This window comes from Narcine bancroftii, chromosome 1 (assembly GCF_036971445.1).
Source record: "Narcine bancroftii isolate sNarBan1 chromosome 1, sNarBan1.hap1, whole genome shotgun sequence".
Lineage (NCBI taxonomy): Eukaryota > Metazoa > Chordata > Chondrichthyes > Torpediniformes > Narcinidae > Narcine > Narcine bancroftii.
The window spans coordinates 274,632,465-274,653,284 of NC_091469.1; the positions used below are offsets into that span (position 1 = coordinate 274,632,465).

At 39.8% G+C, this 20,820-nt stretch overlaps 1 protein-coding gene and 1 long non-coding RNA gene across 4 annotated transcripts in view; both read left to right on the forward strand.

Annotated features, from left to right (window-relative positions):
- Nucleotides 1-20,820, forward strand: part of LOC138743999 (MOB kinase activator 2-like) — a 138,382-nt gene that overhangs the window by 5,480 nt on the left and 112,082 nt on the right. The gene's annotated exons all lie outside the window — the stretch shown is intronic.
- Nucleotides 6,309-10,571, forward strand: LOC138751535 (uncharacterized). The gene is made up of 2 exons (XR_011350033.1): nt 6,309-9,888; nt 9,997-10,571. It is a non-coding gene; the product is annotated as an uncharacterized lncRNA (long non-coding RNA).

Consider the following 20,820-nt stretch of genomic DNA (forward strand, 5'->3'; position numbering starts at 1 on the left):
AAAATTTTGTTTATTTATCTGTTCCTATTTCCTATCTTTTATCCTTTTTATACATAATGTTTTATGAAATTTGTCATTCATTTGTTGAAACTAAGTGAAATTACCTTGTAGTAGGGAATACATTTAAGAATTTCTTAATGCTATGGTTATCATGTTGCTGTGGAATGCATTTAATGTGAAGAAAATTAAAACATTAAAGCATTTTTGAGAAATAGAATTTATATTTGGCATCCTTTGAATTAATGGTATAATAGATCTAAAATCTTTGCAATTTGGTAAAGTGAATGCTGAAGGATTTTCATTCAAACGTGGAAGCGTTGAAGTAGCAGGTTCCCAATTTGTGATGGGTAAAAGTGCTGGTAAACCGAGAATTAGATAATAAAAGCTCATTTGATAATCATCCGGGAGGAGAATTGGGCATAACTCAGAGAATGAAAATAGATGAACCTTGAGCGGATGCACTTTAATCATTAATGCAGCATTGTATTAATGTGTGATTTGGCAACAGTATTATTCCTTTGTCAGAGTGTTTGAAATGAGTCAGATCCTTTGTTGTAGAGCATTTACTCAGAATTATTATTTATCAGCATTGGGAGCACATTGTCAATTGCAGAAAATTTAATCCATTCAAAGTCTGAAAGAAAGTTTAAGATTCAGTATTTCTTGCTGCACTTTTCTTTAACCCGTGTGGAACAGTGTAATCTCAGTAGTCTACCATTCAGGACACATAGCTTTTAAATGAATAAGAGTTCAGAAATTGGAAAGTACGTGTTACTTTTTCTGGCCATTTTTCCAAGAATGTCACTCTCCATGTGTTGGGATGAAGGTGGGGTCTGGAAGGAAATGCTGGGAGAAAAGAAATATTATAATCTTGGGAATCTTTGGAACTTTGATGTCATTTTGTAAAGCTGTAATAAAAATGGGTTCTGGAAATGGACCAGGCAGTTTCTGTGGAGAGAACGAACTTTACAGGTTGATGCCATTTCATTAGAAGATTTTGTGATTCTACTTGCTGGGTATCCATGATAAAATTTGCCCACCTCTGCCAGCTTTTTAGGTTTTTGCTATGGTTCTATAGTGGTAGAATTTCATCGGAGTCAGCAGGTTTTGAGTTTTGTCTCACTCCAGGAACAGATACTCAAAATCTAGTCAGTGTAGTACTAACAAAGTACTGCATCATTTGAAGTGCTTTTTTCTATTCAGGCCCAATGCAAGCTTGAGGAACTGCACCTTATTTTCAGTTTGGACATGCCTTTTGGACTCCGTATTGAATTCTTCAACTTCAAGTAATGTAATTCCTCATCTGTATCAGTCATTCATCTGTAATACCTGAAGCACCTGCTCAGCCTGTTGATCTTGTTGTCGTCCTCTGCATTTTGCAACTCTCTGGTTCTTTGGTCTTTGTTCTTGCCCTCTATCTGCTCCCATTCACATATTGCCCAAATAATTTTGTTTATAGCATATCTCCATGCCCACCTTGTTTTACCCAATTAAGGGACATCCCCCTCCCTTCCTTCTGTACAGCTTTACTTAATTTTTTTCTAATTTTCAGTTCTGATGAAGGGTTTTTGACCTGAAACATTGATTCTGTTTGTCTTCTGACAGATGTGGCTGACTCGCTGAGCACTTCCAACATTTTCTGTTTTTGTTGTGACAATATTTATGTTATACTTCAGGTGTTGAATGTTCATTGGGCTCACTTCCAACATTTTCTGTTTTTGTTGTGGCAATATTTATGTTGTACTTCAGGTGTTGAATGTTCATTGGGCTCCTAATTTTGAAATTATGCTAATGTGTTGGAAGAAATTCAAGCAAGTTTGTTAGATTAATTATCTGAGATGCATGCATTGCCTTTTGAGGAAGGGTTGAGCAAGCTAGGCCTGTATCTCATGGAATTTAGAAAAGTGAGAGTCGGATAGCTGGTCAGAAGCAAACTTCTGGAACCTAGAGGTGCTGGTCTTCTTGTTTCTATACCTTCTCCCTGCAGGTAGTAGAGAAAAGTGGTTGTGACCAAGGTGATGTTGGCTGCCTTCTTGACCGTTTTCTAATGCAGAATTCACTGTACTTATCTCAATATTTTGACATTGCTTGAGTCTTGAATAATTTTCTCCTTTAATTTGACCAAGCATTTGTATTGAAATTGGAAAATGCAGTGTCCTTATTACTTGGATTATCTGTGGAAACATACTCAAATCTGTCGCATCTCTTGCAATGCAGCAATGACTGCCTTAAAACTATTTCTTCGGGGCAGTTAATTGCCTTTTGCGTGCATTGCTGAAGATCTTAATTTGATCCAATGTATTCAGCACATGAATACTGACACTGTTATCATCTTTAGTCTTCACAATTTTCAAATTTAAATTGTGTATGGTTCTTGGAAAAGAATGTTTAGACTTTTTTTTAAGTACCTCTAACAAGCAAATTTGTCAAGGGCTTTGATTGAAAGTTTAATATTACATAGTTGCAATACACAAAAGTGCTAGTGAGATCCAGCAGGTCATGCAGCCTCTAGAAGAGGCAAAGCAAACTAATATTTTGGGCCTGAGCACTTCATCAAGGTATGAGCAAAAGGAAGGAAGGCACTTGAATAAAGGTGAGGAGAGGAGGGAGGAAGAAACGGAGGAGCACAGTTATAGGTGAGGGGGTCGAGAGAAAAAAGTTGACATGATATGGAGAGGGAGTAGGATTCTGAATGAAGAGGGTGGGGAGCTGGAGGAAAAGAGAGGAATAGGGAAAAAGAAAGTCTTGCAGGAGGGGTTTAATAGAAACTGGAGAAATGGTGTCTGGTTGGAAAGTTGCCATATTAGGAGTTTTTCCTACAACTTTCAGGTAACCTCGATTTGGCGGTACATGAGTCCATGGATAGACATGTCGGTGTGGGAATGCCATGTGGAATTAAAATAACAGGGCCACTGGGAGATCCCTGTTATTGCAGTGGAAGATGCTCAACGAACCAATCTCCTCGTCTGCTTCTAGTCTCTCCGACCGTAGAGGAGGACACAACAGGAGCACTGGATGCGGAAGATGAACCCTGCAGATTCACAAGTGAAATGTTGCTTTGCTTGGAAGGGCAATTTGAGGCCTTGAAAAGTGGTGAGGGTGGAGGTGTAGGTGCAGACATAGGATTAGGTAACGAGGGGTGGGAAGGGATAAGTGGATGAAGGAGTTGCATGAACAGTTTTTATTTCTGTGGCAGTTAGCAGATGTAATTTGTCCTGATATGAAAGAACAATTTAAATTATGATTATGTGAATAATATTCATCAGAATGATTCACGATTTAATTCTTGTTTAAAATGCATCTAATTGAAGCAACCTTGTTATTACCCCATAAGAAGTTCAGTGTTAGATGATATCTCTATGTTTAGTTTGGCTTGGGTTGGCTGCATCATTTTTTTTGTATAGAATGTATCACAATAGTACATATCTAGAGTACATCATAGTCAAATCAGATATCATCGATGTTTGTATAATGAAGCAAATTATTGTCCATTTGTGATACTTTTAACAAAGTTGGTCCAGTTTACCAACTTCCTCATTGTATTTCACTAGTAATTGTCTTCTTGAAGGTCATTATGCTCCATGTCAAACACCTGATAATTGAAACACAGACATAGAGACATTTCTATTGTCAAGTAAGATTGAGGAACTTAACAATAACAGCTGAATGTGCCAAAATTACATTGTTCTGGTACTTCCACATATAAGCACCTGTGAATCCTTGCCTTGCACCAACCAGATCATTGTAATTTGATTGTACTTTTAATGTTGATGATATGTATGTATCAGTTGGCTACAAAGTTATGATTTGTATTTAATTTTTATAACTGGCATTGCAATTTTTAATCTCTAGAAACTTGCAACAAAATCGGTTAAAGCTTTTTTTTGTATTCTGTCAATGGTGGCCATTTTGGATGCTCCACACTCACCCACAGTACCTCCTTCACCATTTGAGGCCACAAACAGCCCATCCTTGTTCAGTAACACTCCTCTTTCAAATCTCTGGGAGTCATCTACTGCATCTGGTGTTCCTGTTGTGCCCTTCTCAACATCGGAGAGGCTGGTAGATTATTTAGTTGAGCACCTTCACTCTATTTCCTGCTATAACAGGGATGTCCTGTGGCCAACCAGTTTCATTCCACACACCATTCCCACACAGACATGCTTATCCATGACCTCGTGCACTGCCAAACCAAGCCTACATGAAAATTGGAGAAAAAACACCCACTCTTCTGTCTGGGGATTCTCGTACCTAATAGCATTAACATAGACTTCTCTAGTTTCCATTAAACTCCTCCCTCTCTTTGTTTACTTTTTTTTCTTAAATCCATGTTAAGATTTTCATCCACAGTAAGTTGAAGCAGTTTACATATCAGATAAATGAAATAGTGAGACACCTTTTGAGCTTTGATGGTCGGTAGATCAGAACAACTTCACAGCAAGTTCATAGTCACTCAAGCAAGAACCTCGAGGATGAAAGCCTGTGGACCCAAGAGAGGAGAGAAATTACAGACTTTTGGGCATGGGTGTTGTTTTCAAACTGGAAAGATTGAGTTTGATTTTTTGCCTCAGCCAGTAGGGTGTATGGCAAAGCAGAGGTCTTTTACGTTCCTGTCTCATCGTATGAATGTCAGAAATCTGTTTGTGTTTAGAGTTTTACTCTCTGGTTAAAGGGAACCATTTGTGGATCACAATGTGGCAGAGTGACTTGATAGAAATGCAGTTGATCACGAGTAAGAGACATAGAGAAATAGTCAAAAAAAAAGTTGCATTCCAGGAATATAACTCTAAGATATGGTCATTTAGTTTTCTTTCTTTTATAGAAATTTGGAATAACATTTAAATACAGTAAATGGAACCACAATTCAATTATAATTTAATTCAAAATTTCCTTTGTTCACTCTGCCATGAGTCCTCTGCCATGTTGTATATAGACAACATGGGTGACACGATTGGCCTAGTGGTTAGTGTAAAGCCTTTACAGCACCAGCGATTGGTACTGGGGTTCAAATCCAGCGCTGTCTGTAAGAAGTTTGTACATTCTCCGAGTGCTTGTGTGGGTTTTCTGTGGGCGCTTCGGTTTCCTCCCAACGTTCAAAACGTACTGGGGATGTAGGTTAACTGGGTGTAAATTTGGCGACACTGATTCGTGGGCCGAAATGGCCTGTAACTGTGCTGTATGTCTAAATTTAAAATTTAAATAAAAAAAAAATTATAGCATTCTGCCAGTCTTCAATATGAAGGCAGATGTGCAGAATAGTCACTCAAGCAAGAATCTAGACCAATGGTTTTCAAACTTTTTCTTTCCACTCACATACGACTTTAAGTAATCCCTTACTAATCACCGAGCACAGGCGATTACTTAAAGTGGTATGTGAGTGGAAAGAAAAAAGTTTGAAAACTACTGATCCAGAGGATGGAAGCCTGTGAACCCAAGAGAGAGGTTGCAGACTTTTGGGGATGGGTGCTTAAATAGAGAAAATTAATAATTATGGGATCAGGAAAATTGTATCTGGTAAGATACAAATTTAACCAATCTGCCTTTTTAAATAAAGAATAGAATCTTTGTTATTATTTACTAAATCACCATTCAGACCTTTGTAATTGATCATTATGAAGGATCAACTTTCTCGCAAAAGGTAGAAAGGTAATATGTCAAAAATTATTGAACTTATTTAGAAATCTCTTTTAAAGATTTATTGTAAAAAAAAATAATCCATCCAATCTATAGGAAGTTAATGTGATAAATTTGGTCTCTGCTTCTGACGGTATTTCTGTTAACCACAAATAAAGCAGTATGTTTTCCACATAAGCACAATAGCAGATGTAGACTGAAAATACTATTTCTGTTTGGTGGGAAATGGTTTCATCTGCGAATTTGTCATTAGTATATGTAAGATTGAGATGTGGTAAAGACATTTTGTCAATTACTGTCAAACAGCACTCTACTGGATTGATATTGCTCTTGTATTTATTTATTTTAAAAAAAATCCAAGATGTTTATCAACATATTTCAAGAACAGTATAATTTTATGATATTAAAAATAAAACACAAAAAAGTTTGTATGTGAACATCTATTTAAAGCACTGGAGAAACACAAAAGCTGCAGATGCAGGAATCTTGAGCAAATGCTGGAGGAATTTAGCATATCAGACAGAATCTATGGGCAGAAACTTTGAAGCCTTTATCAAAACCAAGACAGATTAGGTGAAAATATGTAAATAGAGGGGAAAAAGCTGGAGGGGGGGGGGGGGTGGAGCCAAACGCTGGGGCGACAGAGTATAGGAGAGGTGTGGAGAAGGGAGAGAGAGGTAGAGAGAGAAACTATTAGGTTTAAGCATTGTTCAGTTTTGTATTCTATCTGCTTTCAAGTGGGTATGACTTGTAAAACTTACTTTCACCATGTTTTAAAGTGAGGTACATCAATGGCTGAACAAGCTCATTAAATAAGTAACGTTGTGGACATGGGAGTACATTGAGAAATTTGAATTGCCCTGCTGTGACGACAGTTTGTGAGTAAACATATAATCAAAAACAGCTAGTCATTAATTTCATCCTTGGAAACTGCAACTACAAACATTGGAGGATGAGTCTGTTGAAGTAGATTATAGTCTACATTAAATATAGTTTTCAACCTAAATCTTAAATTATTATAGAGCATGGTAACAATTTTTTTGGCCCTCCCAAGTCCACACTGATCAATACAGGTAAGCAAGCCACCAATCACAGAAATAAAATTGAACTGTAAGGTTACAAATGTATTTCCGGGATAGTTACATTTCTGGAGTTTTCCATGTACGAGAATTAGTTTGTCTTTGCTAGCATGAGTGTTGAAACATTGCTGGAGGCTTCAGTCTTGTTGGCCCAACACCATTGCATTTTCCTGAAAAGGTGTGTGTATTGTTATGAGCCTAGAGAACCCCAAAACCTAGCAGCAATAGATATTCACCAAGACAAATGGTTACTTAAACAAAAGTTGCTTTTAATTATCTTTAAACATGAAAGCAGGATCACACTTTAACATATCACTATTAACTTAACTAACCTAACTTAACCCCTTCTAATTCTTAGCACACATATATGTAATGTGTGTGTAAGCACAGAAAAGTTCTTTGATTCATATCCAATCTCACTTCTCATTCCTCCAAGTTTGCTGGTTGCAGGCAATTCTTATTACTGTGCACAGAATTTAACATTTATGAAGTTCACCAGACTTTGGTGCTTGAAAGGGAAATGGTTACCACACAGGAACATTCTTATCGATTTTCAGAGAGATTTTTTTGTTCCTGAACACAAAATTATTCCTTATAATTAGCCATGTTAGTGTCTTGCCAAAGAAACTTGCCCTATCAGGGTTTTCCAGCTGCTAACCTCTTTCACGTCTCCACAGAGTTCCTTTTTGTTTCTCTAATTTCAAGGAAAACATGAGGCAGCCAGTCCTCTCCTCTTGGATGGACCACAAGGGCTTTGACCAGACTGAACTAAGCACTTTACGCACGTCTTCCAAATGGGGTTTTTCCACAAGCTTGCCAGCTTTTCTTGTTCCAGTCCCAGCTGTGGCTGCTGACTGTAAGACTGCAGAACTGATCTCTCTCTCTTTCTGATAGAAAGCCTGTTTTACTCTCTCTGCTTGCAAAACCATATGACCCTCTTAGACAGCTCTTGCGGCTCCTTCGAGTTCGTTCTTCTGTTGCCTTTTTGAAAACAACAATCCATTAGTAAAGTCTTTTGGGCACTCTTCAAAGCTTTTGAAAAGGCTCTTTGGCACCGGACTGTCTAGCATGAGCAGAGCTCCAGTATTTTAAATAAGATCTGTTTTAAAATGTTTGTATGTGACCTGCACTAAAAAACCTGCCCCATTTTATCTCCCAAAAATATACCTATGTACAATACAAACACAATATAATTTGTCACCGTATTAAGTGATAATATTTTTCTATGATTTTCATGTCATTTCAACCTTTCATGAAAAAAAACTCAATTTTGATGTTGGGTATGGTTCAGGAAGACATTCTGTGAACCAATCAATTTTTTTTAGTTTAGTTTGATTTTGAACCAGAACAAAATAGTAGTCCATATTTTTATCTCCAGAAACGACCATATTTTTACGCATATAACATGTGTGTATTTTACAAACCAGGCACCCCCCCACGTTATATGCATGTGCACACTATATGAGAATATTTTTACTTGTTGAAGAATAGTGGGCGTGGGAATATAATGCATTGAAAAAGCACACACAATTTATAGCAGTCGAGGGAAAGATGCAGCGGCAATTTATAGTGAGCATGGGAATATAATAGTGGCATTGAAAGAACACACACAATTTATAGCAGCCAAGGGAAAGACATGCTGGCAATTTATAGCAAGCATGGGAATATTATAGCAAGAATGAGAATCTAATAGTCACAAAGAATCACACAATTTATAGCAGGTGTGGGAAATTTTAATTTTGGGAATATTTCTTTGTACTGAATGCCATGGTATTCCTATAAACAGGACATTCTTGCTAGGGGACTGCACCTTATCAATGTTAATTGCCCAGACCTGTCCCTGAGGGAAGAGATAAACCTATTAAGTGCCTCTGGTTTGAGACAACATTATAATTAAAATCCTGCTCAACTCCGAAGTCGGTTTTCAATCCATAAGCTTTTCCAGGTGCATTCTACGCTAAGAATGCGCCTGAAGAAGCAGGAGCAGCCCTTTAAATTCCCTTTCAGGTGGCAGCATTTGAAGTGCAACGCTGGCCACCTGAAAGCCACAGCTGCACAGGATGTGGCTCTGAGCCCACTCTGGCTCCTGCCCAATGTCAGCTGTGATCCCGCCCACAAGTGATGTCATTTTGAGCACGACAAGAAGGAACACAGGACGATGGCCGACCCTGTGCAGGAAGGAGACAATGATGATGATTTCAGCATTTCTGAGTGTTCAGAATCAGATACGGCAGATCCTTGGTAAGGTTATTTGTGCTGTTGAAGCTCTTCAATCGTCCTTGTGATCTGAAAATCGCGTGGATGCAATCAGGAGAAAGTTCCTGCAAAGGGTGAGGGCAAGAAGACAGCAGTTAGCGGTCAAAAGGCGCGTGGAGTGTAAGCGCCGTAGACGAGGGCGAATGCTGCTGGTCAGTCAATTAGCTATGTTGACACATCGGTCTCTCTGGAGGTTGAACCGACCGCAGGGTCTTGAGTTCTGGAGTAATGTCCTCACCAAATTTGATAATGGTGAGTGGAGCAGACACTTTCGTATGTCGTGTGGCACCTTTCACTTCGTGCTGGAACTCATAGAACTTCACCTGAAGGCGCATAGACCGGACTTGCAGCGACCATTGGATCCCGGACTTCGATTAGCTGTAGCCTTGTGGTGGTTTGCCACCCCTTGTGAGTATCTATCCATCAGTACCATCTTTGGAATAGGCGTCAGCACCATATGCATGGTGGTGCAGCAGGTGACTGCCGCCTTGAGGAAGTTCCTCGGTAAACATTTCATCTCCTTACCAAGTGGAACACGTCTCCAGGAGACCATTGATGGCTTCGCCCAAAGGGGATACCCAATGTGTGCTGGTGCCATTAATGGGTCACACATTCCCATTATCACACCCAGCATGGATGCTGCAGCCTTCTACAATCGCAAAGGGTGGCATTCGGTGGTTCTGCAAGCGGTGGTTGACCACAGATTCTGGTGAGTTAAGCCTCTATTGATGTACATCACATCACGGTTCCAATGTCTATAACTTCACTGTGTGATTTCCACTGTAATCTCCATTCAGGTTACAGCTTCTCAGATGTGTTTGTGGGGTGATTGGGCCGCACGAATGATGCCAGAGTGCTTCCCAACTCTCCTCTGTATAGAAAAGCAGAGGACTAGGGTGGATACCTCTTCCCATATGACGTGAGTGTTCACCCTTCAAAGCTCCGCGTTTCAATATGTTATACATGCTTGCTGTGTCAGCGTTCAGGTGCATGAATTAACTACATTTCTGCATCGTTGTGCCTGCAGGTGTCCAAGGATGTTGAGGGAGTGAAGGTTCTAGCGCATCTTGTGGGTGCTGCGGTATACCCTCTACGAAGCAGGCTGATGAAGGGGTTCACACAGCACCGAGTACTAGATCAGGATCAGCGAAGATTTAACAAGGCCCTTAATTCAGCAAGGATAGTGGTGGAACATGCATTTGGCCTTCTAAAGGGCCACTGGCGGTGCCTGTCCAAGCATTTAGATATCTCTACTGCCTTAGTTCCAGATGTTGTGTTTGTCTGCTGTGTACTGCACAATATATGTGAGATTAACAAGGAAGACTTCCCTTCAGAGTGAACATTGGTTGAAGCAGATGGCCCTGCACCCAATAGTGCCAGGCCATCCATTTTGCCATCGTGTCCATCCTGTAAGGGTATGTCCCTGATACCTAGCTCCCCATTTTCCACAACTTGTGCCCCCCTCCACCCTCCCCCCCCCAATGTGGTGACATGAGCCTGAGCCTGCTGCCTGGCATGTTATATGCTCTTGTGAATGAATGGGTGCATATAAATGAAGCTTATCTTGTGTGCTTGTCAAAAATTTAATAAAATTTTATAAAAGACGTTCTTTGAGAAATCACAATGCCTCATAAATATCTGAGGTAGATATCGCAACGTTAACATTTCACATCCTTCTTAAACTTGAAGGAAACGATGGAATGGACAAATAACAGTGCAAATTCACTCCACACTTGAACACAGCAGATCAAAGACTAAAACAACAAACACAACAAACACCACCACCCGGCACCATGGCATCTCACTGCTGAATGTTTCCATCCTTAAAGAGTCGGACATAACATTACACTTATGAGGGGCTTCATGAACAACAAAAGTGAACAGTGAGTTAGCAGCATTTAGTCCGACACAAACCTCATTCCAGCATTGAGAGGAACGAGTTGGGTGCGGTGGGGGGATGAGGACCCGGTCCCGGACCCCAGCATCTCAGTCATGCCAAAGTGTCTACTACTGTGATGCACTGGTTTTGAATGAAATGGCATGCTGGATGGGGGAGCCATGTACATGGGATGAGGCTGACCATATGATGGTGGGAATGGGGATGGGGAGGCCTCCAATCGCGTGACCAATCTGTTGAAGATGACTGACTGCCTGTCCATTGCAGCACTCAGTCCCTGGAGGGAAGCTGCAAACTCAGACATCGACTGGGCATGCTTCTCTTCGGAGTGGCGCGTTGCTTCCTCGTCTTCCCTCTGGTCGGCAAGCATTACTCTCTCGTGATCCAGCGCCTCCTCTGCACGCTGGCCGTCTCTCTCACTGTCGTCCCTGTCAAGTGCCAACATCATCGCCTGCAGCTCCTTCGCAAGAACCTGCCCCTTCGTCAGTCGCTGCCACTTCTGTCTGGTATCAGAGGCTGTGGGTGGAAACAGGAAAAGTGGATCAGCATTGGACTTAAGTGCTTCTCCATAAACACAACCTGAAAGCTATTGTACATGTGTTCTCTGTTGAGAATGCCATCTCGCCACTTCCAGGGACAGTGACCTCTGCGCTTTCTCTCTCGGGGGCATCCAAATCTGTGGCTGCTGGGTCCTCGGCAGTGGCCTCCTCCTCCTGGACCGGCATGTCTCCTCCATTGCCACTGTGTGAACCCTAAGTTTCCTCAGGGATGAGCTCTGGGGATTCAGGGGTCTCCAGTGCGCTGGTTACGTTCAAGGGAGTAGCTGAGCAGCTGGCCCCCCAGAGAGTGTGGCACTGGTCGAAGTACTGCCACTCCTTGCGCCCAATTGCCACTCATCCTTTTGTGGTCCAGGAATGCGCGGAATTTCTTCCTCGTGCTCTTCAGCTTCGTGACCACCTGATGTTTACTGCGCTTGAGTCCTTGTGCTGTGAGCACTCCAGACAGCCGCTCAAAAGTGGGACCATCCCTAACTGTCTCAGTGAACTCCTTATCCTGGGATTCCTGAGTCAGATGGTCTAGAAGCAGTTACAAGCCTTTCTTGGAGCCATTGTTTAAATGCACTGTTTCCCTTCACTGCTAAACAAAACGACTGAATCTGCACTAACCTGCCTGCACAATGTGCTTCAAGATTCGCGCCAGGCGTCTCAGGCTGACAACGTCACTGCCACATCAGCAGCCTAACCCTTTAACATCCGCTTTCAGCCAGCTGCATTTAGGTGGCTGGGGGAGCCGCTGAGCTGATTATCCCTCTTGGAGGAGGGTTACGTCGCACACCTCAAATGCGCCTCCTGCACATTCAGGTAGCCTCAAAACAGCCGCATATTGCCTAAACATGGGGGTTTACATACGGGGCAGGGGCAATTGGCCACCTGAAAGTGCCTTATTTAATTGATTCCTCTCCAAACTTTGTGTTGCAGCAGGATATCTTGTGCGGGAAGTTGATTGGGTGTTAATTGTGGGAGATTAACTGTATAAGCTTTGTCTTATGCCCCATTTAAATGCAAATTGATTTTCAGTCGGTATTTAGTATACTACACCTGTGAGGTATATGCGTGTGAGCGTGTTATATAAAAATATTTTTATACAGTTTATTTTCTGCCCGCTTTATGCATGAAAACATAGGAATATGTGGGGGAAAAAACATTTAAAATTTACAGTTTAAATTTGCCTTGAACTATGTGTAAGATTTTATTCTGTCATGCAGACCCAGATGTTAGAAAATTGCACTGCCTGTGTTGGGAAAATCTAAGAGGTTAATGTTCATGGAAGAATTTTTAAGAAGGTGTAAGCCTTCTATAAACACAAGACATGTCTCCAAGCTTTTGCTGTACTGCAGTCAGGTTCTAATAAGAATAGCTGAGAATAATAAAAATGATTGCATGATTCTTGGGCATCTTATGAGAATGTTTATGACAGTTTCATTAGTTTTAAAAACTTTTGTTTTCTTTGTTTCATTCAAATGTCTCAAAATATGGCTATTATTTTGTATTCCAGATTTTCTTTCAATCAGTGTTCTAAATTTTTTTGCATTTACTGCATAGCTTAGAACTTAAATTAATTCTAATAGTGCAGTCCAATGCACTTCAGTTGTTGATGTGTATCACAAACAACATTCAACAGCAATATAATATTTTCAGTTTAACTCTTGGTGAGTTGTTTTTTTAATTTGTCTTTATTAAATTCTTTATACCCATTGAAAACAATATTTGTTTGAGGGAGAAATAATATTGGTCCAACTGTTCATCACTTGGGTGTATTTCCAAAAGAAATTTGGAAACTTAAGTGTTCAGTTTCTTTCATTGGAAGCTGAAGGAATTTGTCTCTGTTCTACAAGGCTTTCATTAAGGATATGATCTTCAGGAACAACAGCATGTACATGATTTTTGCATTATTGTTTTTCAGATGGGTATGCTGATATAGACTTGCAAAAGTAGAGGAGTAAATGTTTTCACAATCGTGTTTAATTTTGATAATTAAATTTATGATTCATTGACTAGAGAGGCAGTGAAGTGTTCTGTTTGGGCTTCCCATTGGTTTAATGCCTTATTGTAGAATGTTCATTTATCAAGATGGTCTTGAAGGGGAAAGGGAGATTTGTGCCAGGTGCCAGTTACACTCCCTAAGGTAAGCTTTATACTTTTTTAGTCTGTTGTCCCTTTTGTTAATTAAATTGAATCTAGCAAGAGAACAAATTTGAGTCACTGGTGCAGTAACTCCAAGTTGAAATTAAAAATTAAGTTGCTTCTCAAATTGTACTTAAATATTTTATAGTTGAGGTGGACAGTTGATGTCATAAAATCATGAACTGCAAGAGTATCACTTTGATTCTTTTGATGACTATTGCATTTGAAAGTATGAAAGAAATTAATGATTTAAACAAATGAAAATATCCCAAGATGAATCTCGTTCCCAAATTTTCTTGTTCTTGGAGTAGTAATTTGAAACTGCAATCTCTACCTGTCTATGTTCTCTTTCCCTTCCGGATCTTTTCCATGCATACCATAATGTTTTAGGTGTATGCACATCCAGGATACAGTTTCATTTTGCTTTGATACTCCACAATTCTCAGGAAGCCACCTTGCAATGACAAAAATATTATTGGGATGAAACATACCCCATCATTGAAAGGCGTCCACTTGGAACAGATATGCAGAGGATTTCTTTAGTTGGAAAGTTGTAAATCTGTGGTATTTGTTGCCACAGGCGGTTGTGGAGGCCAAGATATTTAAGGCAGAGTTTGATAAGTTATGGGGAGAAGGCTGGGCAACAAGGCTGAGTGGAGAAAATGGATCAGCTCAAGATTAAATGGCAAGGCAGAATTGATGGGCTGAATTGCCTATTTCTGCTCCTGGGTCTTGTGCTATTTTGTCACAGTGGAATAAAAAGAAGAACCTTGGAGTGTAGAGTTGTATCATATACAGTACACAATTAAAAGAACACACTCACTTGTTCAACACAAAAATGGCATTGACTTTCTTTATTCATCTCTCCAGTTACATCATCTTCTCAAAATATTATTCAGCCAAGTCCCCATCCCCTTTACATTCACTGCCATGGAAGAGACTGTGACACTCCTAATATTCTCCTCCTGTAACCCTGCGCATGATCCATCATTATGTATGCATTCCCTCATTCTGGCCCACGCATGTATATTCACCCTGGATAGGTCTTCAGTGGTGACCAGCTCTTCTCTTGACTCGTGTAAGTACACAACCATGAAAGGAGGAGGAGGAGAAGTTAGCAAGGATCCATTTTGGTTTAATACTAATACCAAGATGACAAAGAAATAACTTCCAAATATGGGGTTAAAGTAGAGATGTAAGGATAACATGTATGCCATACCCTGTCCTTGACAAATATCCATGCACGGTGTTACCTGATAAGCCAACTGTAATGTTTCTATAAATTGTGCTGACGTCAGCTAATTTGGCACAACATGCAGATCAGTCTTTAGGAGAATCCTGTCTGTGTAATTTAACAGCAAAATGGATCAACTTGTTAGAAGTCTAGTGGAAGCATCAAACCATCCTCAAAACCTGCAACATTCCTTGTACACTATTTCTATTTTAAGAGTGGAAACTAAACAAGCATTTTTCAATCCGGCTACAGTAACAAACAAAAACTGAAAAATATATTAAAAGGAATGGCAATGATATGACTTGACATCTTAGAAGGTAGAATTTTATATTCCAGTTGCTGCAGTGTAATTAAAATGGGGGGGGGGGGGGTGGTTTGCTATCTGGTTGGAGGGTGCCCAGATGTAATATGAGCCACTTGGCTTCCCCACTAACACCATCAATACCCACATATGCTCCATTACCCACACATCCATCCTGGCCCCCTCTGCTCCATGCACAACAAGAACACGATTCCTTTCTCCTCACCTACAACCACACCAGCCTCTGCCTCCAACATATCATCCTCCACCATTTCTGCCACCTACATGATCTCACCACCAGATACATCTACCCTTTTCCTCACCTCTCCACCTTATGCAGGTATAGTTCCTTCTGTGACTTCCTCATCCACACCTCCCTTCCCACCAATCACCCCCTTGGCACCTACCTATCCCATGACGCAAGGAAGTGATCCACTTGCATGCACACCTCCCTGACTATAATTTGTGGCCCCAAACAGTTCTTCCAAATGAAGCAACATTTCACTTTGTGAATCTGCAGAGGTCATCTTTTGCATTCACTGCTCCCGCTGTAATCTTCTCTACATCAGAGAGACTAGGTGATTTCTTCATTGATCATCTCATCTCTGTCTGCCGCAGTAGCAGGGATCTCCCACTGGCAACCCTTTTCAATTTCCCACCCCATTCTTTTGCTGACATGTCTGTCCATGGTCTTATGCACTGCCAGACTGAGACCACCTATAAATTGGAGGAGCAACACCTTGGACACCCTCCAACTGGATGGCATTGATCTTGACCTCTAGTTTCTGTTAGCCCCATATTTTCCTTGCTCTGCTTCCTTTGAGCTAAAAACATCCCCTTCCCCTAGCTAATTCTCACAGTTCCTCTTTTCTGTGTTCCATCCATGTCCAATTAATGCTTTTTGTCTGTTGATCTGTACTCCTCCCCCTGCCCAATCTTCCCTTCTCCCTAGCCTTTTAATTAGGGCACCTCCCTGCCTTTTACTTACATCTTGAAGAAGGGTTCAGACCCGAAACATTGGTTATATTGTCTTACCTCCTATTGATGCTGCGAGACCTGCTGAGTTCTTCCAGCATTTTTGTTTTTTTTCTTACATACTTGCAGTCCATTTTGTGGATGTCACTCACTGTAGCCACAGTACACTGGTGGAGGAAGAAATTATTGTTTAGTGTGGTGGACAGGTGTTAACCAAGCTAACTGTTTTGAACTGATGCTGTCAACCTGCTTGCAGGTGAATTCTTGATTTGTACCTTTGTTCCTCTTAGACGGTAGGTAGCTTTTGGGGTGACAGGAGGAATGCGTATGCTGCAGGATACCCAGCCACGATCCTACCTTGTATCTGCACTCTTTGTGAAAGGTTCAGTTTAATTTCTGATTGGTGTTGATCCCTGGCATGTTAATGATTGAGGACTGGCCATGGAGTCTCAAGTATAAGTGGTTAGAGATTCTTGGAGATAGTGATTGCCTTGTAGTTAGTGGTGTAAAGGTAACATGCCATTTATTAGTCCATGACTAAGTGTTGTTTTGATCTTATTGCATGCAAGAACAGAGTACTTAATTTGGTGATTGTCCCTCCACATTCTGATTTCCAGTACTACATAAGAAATTTATTTCAACTAAATATTGGGAAGATTGAAACCATCACCTTTCCTCACTGTAAATTCCTTTACATGATCATTAGTTTCATCCTACCAAAGGTATCTTTTTGCAAATAATCAATCGCAATCGTAGTTTCATATTTGAAATGGATGTTATTTGGACCACAAGTCCATGTGATCATTTAAAACAAAATTTTCCACTGTCATAATAATTATGTATTTCACTGCTGCCTAGATCTATTTATTGCTGAGAGTCATTTATATTGTATCTCATTTTGCCTTGATGAACTTGACTATATCAGTACAGTCCTGGCTGGCTCATCACTGTACCTTCTCTAAATCTGAAGTCGAGGCTGCCTTGACCAGATTCCATTCATTTGTGTTTCATCTTTCAATGCATTCATTCATTCCCAATTGCTTGTTTACCTACATAGGATTGCAGATAAGCCATGTCTTATTTTAAAATGTATCTAAACTTAAGGTTCATCTGCTTTTCATCACTTCATCCTGATTCCTATCCACGAGCATGCAGAAATCCACATAACGTGATTTTAAATTGGATCAAATTTTGATGAAGGGCTTAGGCCATTAAATTTTGGTTATATCCCTTTGCTTCCTTTAGTCGCTGCGAGTTTCTCCAGCACTTTTGTGTGTAGCATATGTAAATATTGCCTATGGAATGAAGGATATTACTGAGTGACTAACTTGCATATCTACATTTGGAGACATACTATTTTTAGAGTTTTATTTTAGCTTTGGAATGCCATACAATATACTCCACTCAGGATGCAGAAATAGCAGTGTGATACACATTTAACGAATACCCATAGAATGTCAAACATTAATCAGTGCAAGTAAGGAGTGCATATTTCTGAAATGAACACGACCTCCAGTTCACACTTTTCCCTTGACTTTTTAAAAAAAAGTAATGACTATTTTGTGAGGTATTCTCAATTAACAATGTACTTTAAGAATATTATCACAGGTTTCCTTTGTTTTCAGCTTGTTAGTGCTGCTGGTTTGTAACTTTTCCAAAGAACATTTCCAGAATTTATATCAGATGCTCTGGTGACACCAATCACTATATAAAAAGCAAAATAAACTATTCACCAGGATATTACTTGAAATGGAGAGTTCTAGTTACAAGGAGAAACTGGATAGGCAGGGTTTTGTTCTCACTAGAACTGTGGGGTGTCCTTGCAAAGTTTTACAAAATTTGAGGGGCGTAGGCAGGAGAGATGGTCAGAATCTTCTTTTGTCGAAGGACAAGTCTAGAGTTCAAGTGCACAGATGAGAAGGGAGAAATTTAAAGGAGATCTATATGTATGAGGGAACAAGTTAGCAGAGGAGCTAGCTAGCTATTATGTTTAACCCTTTGGCAGTTTTCAGGGATGACCAACAAGCGCATATGCTCCATTATCTCAGTTTTCTGGGAATGGTTTTGAACCCAACCACCAGCTGGTTCGTACACATGGACCCAGTACAGAGTATATATTATGAAAGGTTAAAAATGACCAGAGTTTAAAGGGTTAAAAGTAATTTAGAACAGTGCGTGGATCGCAAAGGAGTAGATGGACGAGAGACTGAGGTTAAATGGGGTCAGCATAGATGGGCATTATAGTTAACATGATGGAACTGGGCCATAAGGACCTGTTTCTATTCTGTATGTTTCTATGATCTAAGATGTGTGATTGGAATAAAGAAATACCAGATAGAGGGCAGAAAGGTTAAGAATGAAATGCTTAAAATGCATATTAGCTTTGACACTGTGAAATGAGCCAAAATGATGTTAGTAAATGTGATGAAAAATATTAAACCACAGAAATATTAATTTCAGTGCTCAGCTTTGAGTTGATTATTTATGGAAAATTATTTTAGTTATCCAACTGCAATTAAAAACTGCATTGAAGGTTTGTCGTATCTTTTGAATTTTAGGATCAGAGATTGCTTTGAATTCTCTTAATCAGAAAAGTGAATTTAGTTATCCACAAAAATTGGTTATCTGATAGCAGATCCAATCAATGTATTATTCAAACGATAATAGCATACATATAATTGTATTTTTCATTGATTTTTTAAAAGATAAATAGATTTCAGAAAGCATGTACAATGACAATATCTGTTTTCCCAGTGCACTAGATGCATTAAGATGAAATAATTTTTCTCTGGCATTGCTTTATGTACTGTTCTTCTCCCACATTGATTCAGAGCTTGTAAATAACCCACCACATGTATAGTCGCTGCTTAAAATGAAAATTTAATGGTAATTGTTTTGGGGTAGAGTGATTGAAAGGGGACTATGCCACATGATGATACAGGAAAAAGACATTAACACATCAATCTGAGTTTTAAAAAAGATAGCAAGAGAATGGGAAAAATCCATAGAACTCTGTTACATTTGTTGAACTCATTCAGAGAACTTTTTCCACAATTGATCAACTGTTTTATAATTTGTCATCGTTGCTGTCAGAGAGTTCTTATTTCTCAATAGTTGTTGGCTGAGCTTGTATTTATTCACAAGAAGTGTTTTTCAGATGGAGAAGTTCAAGTATAGGTCACTAAAACATGCCTGCTGCAAGTACTTGACACTTAATCCAATTTTATAATTGTTCACAATGTAACAAACTATGTATTTGTTTCCTGCTAAACATGTACAGTAAAACCAGTGTTATCTGGCACCTATGGAGATTGGTAGATGCTAGCTAAGTAAATTTTCCCGGTGCTTGAGATTGCCTATTGTGTAATTGGCAAACTTGCAGCGAGACATGCCAATTTTAAACTTCTGTATTTTTTTACCTATTTATTTTGAGATTTTTTTTCTGGTTGCTTGAGGCTGCCATTTGCTTGAATTCCAGATAACAGGGGTTTTTACTGTTGTCCCTTTTTTTAACATTGAGTTGAAGGGAAGGGACAAGTGATACTTGTCACACTGATGGAGGGTGCAGGAATAGAAGTAAGAAAGGAAGGAAGATTTGTTCTGCTTAAAATTTAATCCTTGACAAAATGTTGTTAATGCATGCAATATTAGCCATATGAAAGATTTGTAGCTCTAAATATTGACTATTCTTTTTATCCCACTGATACTTCTCGTCATGCTGAGTTCCTCCATTTTATTGTATGTTGCTTCAGATACCAGCATCTGCAGTCTCTTCTGTCTTCCATGTAATCTTTCTTGCCTCAAATCTATGCCCTTCAGTTTTGGTCTCCCCTATCCTGGGAAAAATGTTGTGAACAATTTCCTTACTTCATGATTTAATTTCCCTCTGTGAGGTCTCTTCTCAGCTTCCTATCCTCCCGGGGGGAAAAAAGCCCAAGCCAACTCAATTTTGCATTTCCTTATAATTTTAGTCTTCTAGTCCTGGTAACAATCTTGTGAATCTTTGTTGTATATTTTCCATCTTAATTACTTTCTTCCCATAGCTCGGTGACCAAATTTGTGCACAATACTTGAAGCCTGGTCTTATCAACAACTTGTACAGATTAGTTAACATCCCTACTCTTGTTCGCAATGTCCTGTCCAATAAATGCAAGCATGACATGTGCTTCTTCTCCAGCCATATACATGTGTTGCCACAATCAGGAAAAAATGTACGTGAATAGCACAAGACTGAGGGGTACAACATTCTTCATTTATTGTGGAAGTCCTGCCTTGGTTTGATTTGCCAACTGCAACACATTGCACTTGTCCAAGTTGATTCCATCTGCCATTCCTTGGCCCACTTTCCTTGATCTCATTGTAATATTAGGTAACCTGTGTCAATGTCCACTATATCTTCAATTTTGATGTCACCTGCAAACTCTCTAACCATGCCAAATTACATCTCATCCAAATCATTCATATAAATGAGGAACAACAGTGGGCCCAGCACCAATCCTTGTGGCACACCACAAGGATTGGGATGTAATCTGAAAATCAACCCTCCATTACTGCCTTTGGACTCCTTCCACCATGTCAATTTTGTATCTGCATGGTTAGTTTACCTTGGATCCTGGTGGTCTAACCTTCTGGACCTGCCTACCATGTGGGATTTTGTCTATGAAGATACCTCTCCTTCATTTCCCTCATTGCTTTTATGGCATCCTTATAATAGAATATAGTCCAATAACTCACCATTAGGTCAAATATGCGATGCCTGG